This window comes from Penaeus chinensis, chromosome 13, assembly GCF_019202785.1.
Source record: "Penaeus chinensis breed Huanghai No. 1 chromosome 13, ASM1920278v2, whole genome shotgun sequence".
NCBI lineage: Eukaryota > Metazoa > Arthropoda > Malacostraca > Decapoda > Penaeidae > Penaeus > Penaeus chinensis.
Genome location: NC_061831.1, coordinates 5,816,451 through 5,822,593, shown reverse-complemented (window position 1 = coordinate 5,822,593; position 6,143 = coordinate 5,816,451). Strand labels below are relative to the sequence as shown.

The window sequence follows — 6,143 nt, the reverse complement described above, 5'->3', positions numbered from 1 at the left end:
TATACATATACACATATATATGCATATACATATGTGTGTGTGTATTATTATACACATACATAGACATATATATTTGTATGATGTATATATGATTTTATATAAATGTATACACGCACACTTACATACATATATATGTATATATATACACATATACATATATGCATCTATACATATACATATATACATGTGTATATATAATCATGTATATGTATATATACACAAATATATGAATATAATATATGTGCACCTTTATACGTATATACAAATATACACATACACGTATATTTAGCTTTATGCTGATGTTTTGCCACTCTGACTTGACTTCATCCATAATTACCGTAATTATCAAATAACACAAATCCTAAAATCAAAAGAAAGAGGCTAAGAGAAAGTGATAAACAACTGGCTACTCAGATATACACGCACACACATGTAAACACACACACAAACACACACACACACACACACATGTAAACGCACACACATACACATGTAAAGGTACACGCACATGTAAACGCACATACACACACACCTATATACAATTGATCTGCAGAAATACATCAATATACTCATTTGTACACACCAGTTTACAACTTTTCCCTTCATCATATCTCATCACATTTTGTTTTCTCTTCTCTCTCACTCGGATGCATGAGAGAGTGATGGAAAGATAATATGGATCACAGTTTAAGGAAACGAAAATTTAGAGCAGTTATAATGTAGAATAAAAGAGAAAGGAGAAGACAGAAGAGAGAAAACGGGAAAAGAAGAGGGAAAGTCCGTTACTTAGGGAAAAGAGAGGAGATACGAGAAATAGGAGAGAAAGGAGAAAAAAGGCAATGGAGAGGAGATAGGAGAGACAGAAAAAGAGGGAGACAGAAAAAAATAAAAATAAATGAGATAGGAAAGAGAAAGAAAGAAAGAAAAAAAATAGAGGAGAGAAAAGTAAGGACAAGGATAGAATGTGAAAATAAGGAAAAGAAAGAGCGGCAGGGAGAGGACAAATCTAAAAAGGATAAACAACTTCATTTTACATCAGAAGGGCAACCAAAAACAGTACGTAAACATAACAATTTATTTACATCATAAATTAAATCGAATATAGTAAACAAAAGATTAACAGATCAATCACAGGTTCAACTGACAAGCGAAAGCCCGGAAAAAAAAGAAAATTGAAAAGTTTTTGTTCAAATAAAAACCATAAACACCATCATAACAAAGTTTTCCTTATATTAGTTTTTGCTCGCGGTCTCTACTGGAACTTGTTGACAGCATCCTCGATGAGCTGCTGGACGGAGAAGGTGGTCTTCTCATCGTAGGCTGGGGCTGAGGCACCGTAACCGCTGTCGAGATTAAAATTAATATCGATTTAATACAGTTATCCATTTACTTAAAGGAAATTCTATTACTCAAAATTTTATTTACAAAGTGATCATTTGCAAAACCCAAAGCCTCCTCCCACGAGGCGAAACTCACGTAGCGGGGGCGTAGTCATAGGGTTGAGCAACCGACGAAGATAACCCCGATGTAGAAGAGGCTCTCGCCGCCAATGGTGAGAGAGGTGTCGTTGTCGTCGTAGAAAAGTCGTGCGTGGTTTTTGTGGGTGGTGTCAGCTGCGTGCGTAAGGGCAGCTATGGCGAGGAGGAGGGCGGCGATTGTGATTCCTGCAAAAGGATGGATAAGTTTTTGCCGTTCTGTTCAGGATGGTTAGGGTTGTGGTGATAATGTTTAGCAAAAATAACAGAAACATTCATATACGTGCGTGTAGGGAGAGAGAGAAGAGATAAGCCCACTTAAATGAAACTCCTTTAAACGTCTGAGATTTAAACGGTCTGTTAATAATTCTATAGACGAATTTCTCTGTCTCAAACTGAAACATGTTTCTATCATTCTTGTATTGTATGATAGAGATTTCGTTGCTTCTTTAATTTTCTAATACCCAAACACGTTCGTATACTGTATTTTCACACACCAATGCACGTATTTGCATATACTGTACAAGCTAAACATTTGACCGTACCGTGAGAAGCCATTGTGTAGCGCAAAAGCTTAAGCGGAACAGGACAAGCAGTAGAGTAGGTCGTCACTAGATGTTGTTCACAGGATGATTGATGCCTCAAACGCCTCCATACTTAATTAAGTAGACCTATGGGGGAAAGCTTCGGTACCTGCATTGAAGGCACACTTTCTATTTTAAGGGGCGGGGATATATATTTATATAGAGAGATAAATTAACACATTTATATACATAAGAAATGGAGATACATACATGAATAGGTAACTGAGTATATTGATTAATGATATAAACTTGGCTATGTATTTTTTTTTTCAATATCTTGTAAAAAAAAAAAAAAAAAAAAAAAATGAATGCCCTATGAATGATTTTGTTTTTTTACCGACCACATACCTAGTAGTTTACAAAAAAAAAAAAAAAAAAAAAAACGATGCTTAAAAGTAAAAGAAACAAATTATGTTTGGTACAACCATCCCGACAGGTCATACATCCTTTGCTTCGGGCATTACCATATACACATATATATGAATAGTCATACACATATTAAATCATACAGACACATACACACACTCGATTGTGCTTAGCGATTCCGTAAAGGGAAAACATACCACTACCACTCTGACACCCGACCTTATAAGACACTTTCCCCTGCGTGGGAGTGTCCGTTTCCTGTTTCCCTCACTTTCTTTCGTTAAAGTCTTATTTTCATTTTATTTGTTCGACTTTTTGTTTGTGCATTTGGTTATTGTTTTCTATATGATTTACTTAATATTGAGACTATTTTATTTTATTCTAGATTAAACCTAATACAAGGTGACACAATGAAAATGAAAAAAAATATTTCATGATTTTCAGTGGTTTTGTTAATTTTTTTTTCTTTCGCCTCTCATTTGTACTTCTGTATCTGTATGCATATATATTTGTATGTGCATAAATATACATATGTGCATGTACATATAAACATATATATGTATATGTGTATATATGCGTATATGAAAAGGGGACGCGACCACAATAAGTAACCGTAATACTGAATGAATTCAGTCGTTTCGGTTCAGTTTCATTTCTTATTGTGGTTATATTTTCTTTTTAGCTTTATGGACACGTACGTATATATAAATATAGGCGCATACACACATGCTTTATATTTCATTTTTGCTGCCACAATATTAATATCTACAACTTTGAATTTTCTTTATTGGTAATTAACACAAATCCTGATTTAGAATTCAACAGAAAGAAGGAAAGAGAAAGTTATAACAAAATAACATTTGGGAGATCTGACATGTTAAATGATGTTCTCTGATGATAAAACCATGATACAAAACTGAATATTAACAAACATCGACACTTACTGTATAGGTAATTACTTTGCAGGAATACAATTGCTTAAACAGACATTTAATAAATATTTATGATTTTAAGTGTGCACGTTAATGCTATATATTTTTCCTTCGCCTCATGTTAGTACTTTGGGTCCCTCGCTGCGGACGTTTTCTAGTCTTACATATTATATATCTATATCTATTTATATGCCTATATATCCGAATGTATATGTCTATATAAGCACAGCCATACACACACGCACTCGCACACATATACCTATGTACTGTATATATATATTTCTAATATATATATTCAAATACATGTTTATATATATTGCGCGTACAAATACACATAATATATATAAATACACACACACACACACACACACACACACACACACACACACATCCATATATACAGTGTTGCTGTATTGATTATTTGCTGCTTTGACTTCACTTTGGATCACAGTTTAAGGGAAAAAAAATTTTTTTTACCTCATTGAAATCTAAAGCAGAGGCAATTTAGAATGAGAGAGAATGGGAGAAAAGAGATAGAACGGAAAAAAACGAGGGAGAGATGGATGTTTATATACAGAAAAAAAAATAAATAGGAGAGAGAGGAGAAAAGGGGGAGAGTGGAGAAGATAGAAGAGCTTAAAGGGAAAGAAAAAATAATAAGAAGGGAAAGGCAGAAAGTGAAAGTGAGAGAAAAAAAAAAAAAAATGAAAGAAAGACCGAGAGACAAATCAAAAAGAGGATAAACAATGATTTCACTTTACGGTAGGACAACCAAAACAGTACATAAACAAAACAATTTATTTACAGCATAAATTAAATAGAATATAATAATAAAAAAAGATCGACAGATCAATAACGGGTTTCACTGGTTCCTGTGACGACCAGAAGAAAAAAAATCACAGGAGTAGAAATGTTTTTGTGAAAATAATTATCATAACAGGGTCTTCATTCTATAAACATATTTGATTCACGAATATTTATGCTCACAGTCTCTACTGGAACTTGTTGACAGCATCCTCAATGAATTGTTGGACGGAGAAGGTGGTCTTCTCATCATAGGCTGGGGCAGGGGCACCATAAGCGCTGTTGAAATTAAAAAAAAAAATATATGATTAATATAAATTTGATTCAGTTGTCTTCCAAAGATTATCTACCAAGATAACAACTGCAGAAACCAAGGCCTCCTCACACGAGGCGAAACTTACGTAGCGGAAGCATAGTCGTAGGGTTGAGCAACCTTGGCCCATGTCCCAAAGAGCCCCAGGAAAGTCGTGAGCAAGAGCAGGCCGACGAAGATGACCCCCATTAAGAAGAGGCCCTCGCCGCCGATGGTGAGAGAGGTGTCGTTGTCGTCGTTGAAAAGTCGTGCATGGTTTTTGTGGGTGGTGTCAGCTGCGTGTGTGAGGGCGGCCATGGCGAGGAGGACGGCGGCGAATGTGATTCCTGCAAAATGATGGTTCAGTGGTTGCCCCTTTATTCAGAATGGTTAGGTTAACGGCGAAAATGCTTAGCAGAAATTATAGAAACAACACAAATAGAGGAGATAAACCCACATGAATTGAACTTCTTTAGACGTCTGAGACTAAAACGATTTGCAGATATATTTTTTTCTCTAGAAAATTTCACCATTGTAAACTGAAGCATGTTTCATTCTAGAACAAATTCAAATTTCACAAGTATAGTGTAAAATTGACGTATATATACTTTACAGTATTTTCACACACAAGTACCCAGGCATGTATTTGCATATACTGTACACGCTAAGCGTTGACCGTACCGTGAGCGGCCATTGTGTAAGAAGTGAGACTGGACAAGCAGCAGAATAGATAGTCACTCGATGTTGTCTACAGGATGACTGATGCCTCAAACGCCTCAGTGCTTGCTTAAATAGTCCTACTGGGAGAGAGCTACAGTACCTGCATTGACGCCACACTTTCTATTTCCAGGGGTGGTGATACATATAAAATACATATGAGAATATATATACATATGTATATATGCATACACAGACGAAATGCATACATACATAAATAGATAAGTCAATATACTGATAGATATTGAAGTTTTTGTGTACAACAACGCTGCCTAAAAGAGGGGAAAAATCATGGACTCTCGTAGGTACGAAACAAACAGAAACAGGTAAAAAAAAATTCGAGCAAAATACACATGTACACACACACACACACACACACACACACACACACACACACACACACACACACATATATATATGCATATATCTATCTATCTATATATATACAAACATACATACACACATATATAAGGTGTATATGAATATATAAACAACTTGACAAGGAAAACAACCACAATTATATTTACGTCTGATGAGTAACTCTTGTCGCAAAGTCACGATTTAATTCCATTTCCTATTGTGGCTGTTTTCCTTTCTATCCTTGTGTACACGTAATGATACTCAGGTATATGTATATACATAATTATATACATACATGTGTATGTGTGTGCTCTCGGTTGTGGTCAGTGATTCCGTAGAGATAACATACTTCACCGGCACTAGGACACCTGACCATGTAAAACACTTCCCTGCGTGTCTGTTTTCTGTTGCCCTCGCTTTATTTGTTATGTCTTAAACATGGCATCTGTTTAACTCTTTATCTGTGCAATCGGTCTTGTTTTCTATGTTTTTTTGCTGTATGTTGAGACCTGATTTTGTTTTTATAGAGATTGAACCTTTTCCGTGGTTTGTGGCCTAAACATGTCATTATTTTTTTTTCTATATATATTTAATAAAAAAATATGATTTTAAG

At 35.1% G+C, this 6,143-nt stretch overlaps 1 long non-coding RNA gene across 1 annotated transcript; it reads right to left on the bottom strand.

Annotated features, from left to right (window-relative positions):
- Nucleotides 1–4,141: 4,141 nt before the first annotated feature.
- On the bottom strand, nt 4,142–4,748 carry LOC125031436. The gene is made up of 2 exons (XR_007115489.1): nt 4,563–4,748; nt 4,142–4,440 (listed from the first exon to the last, which is right to left on the bottom strand). It is a non-coding gene; the product is annotated as an uncharacterized LOC125031436 (long non-coding RNA).
- Nucleotides 4,749–6,143: the final 1,395 nt, after the last annotated feature.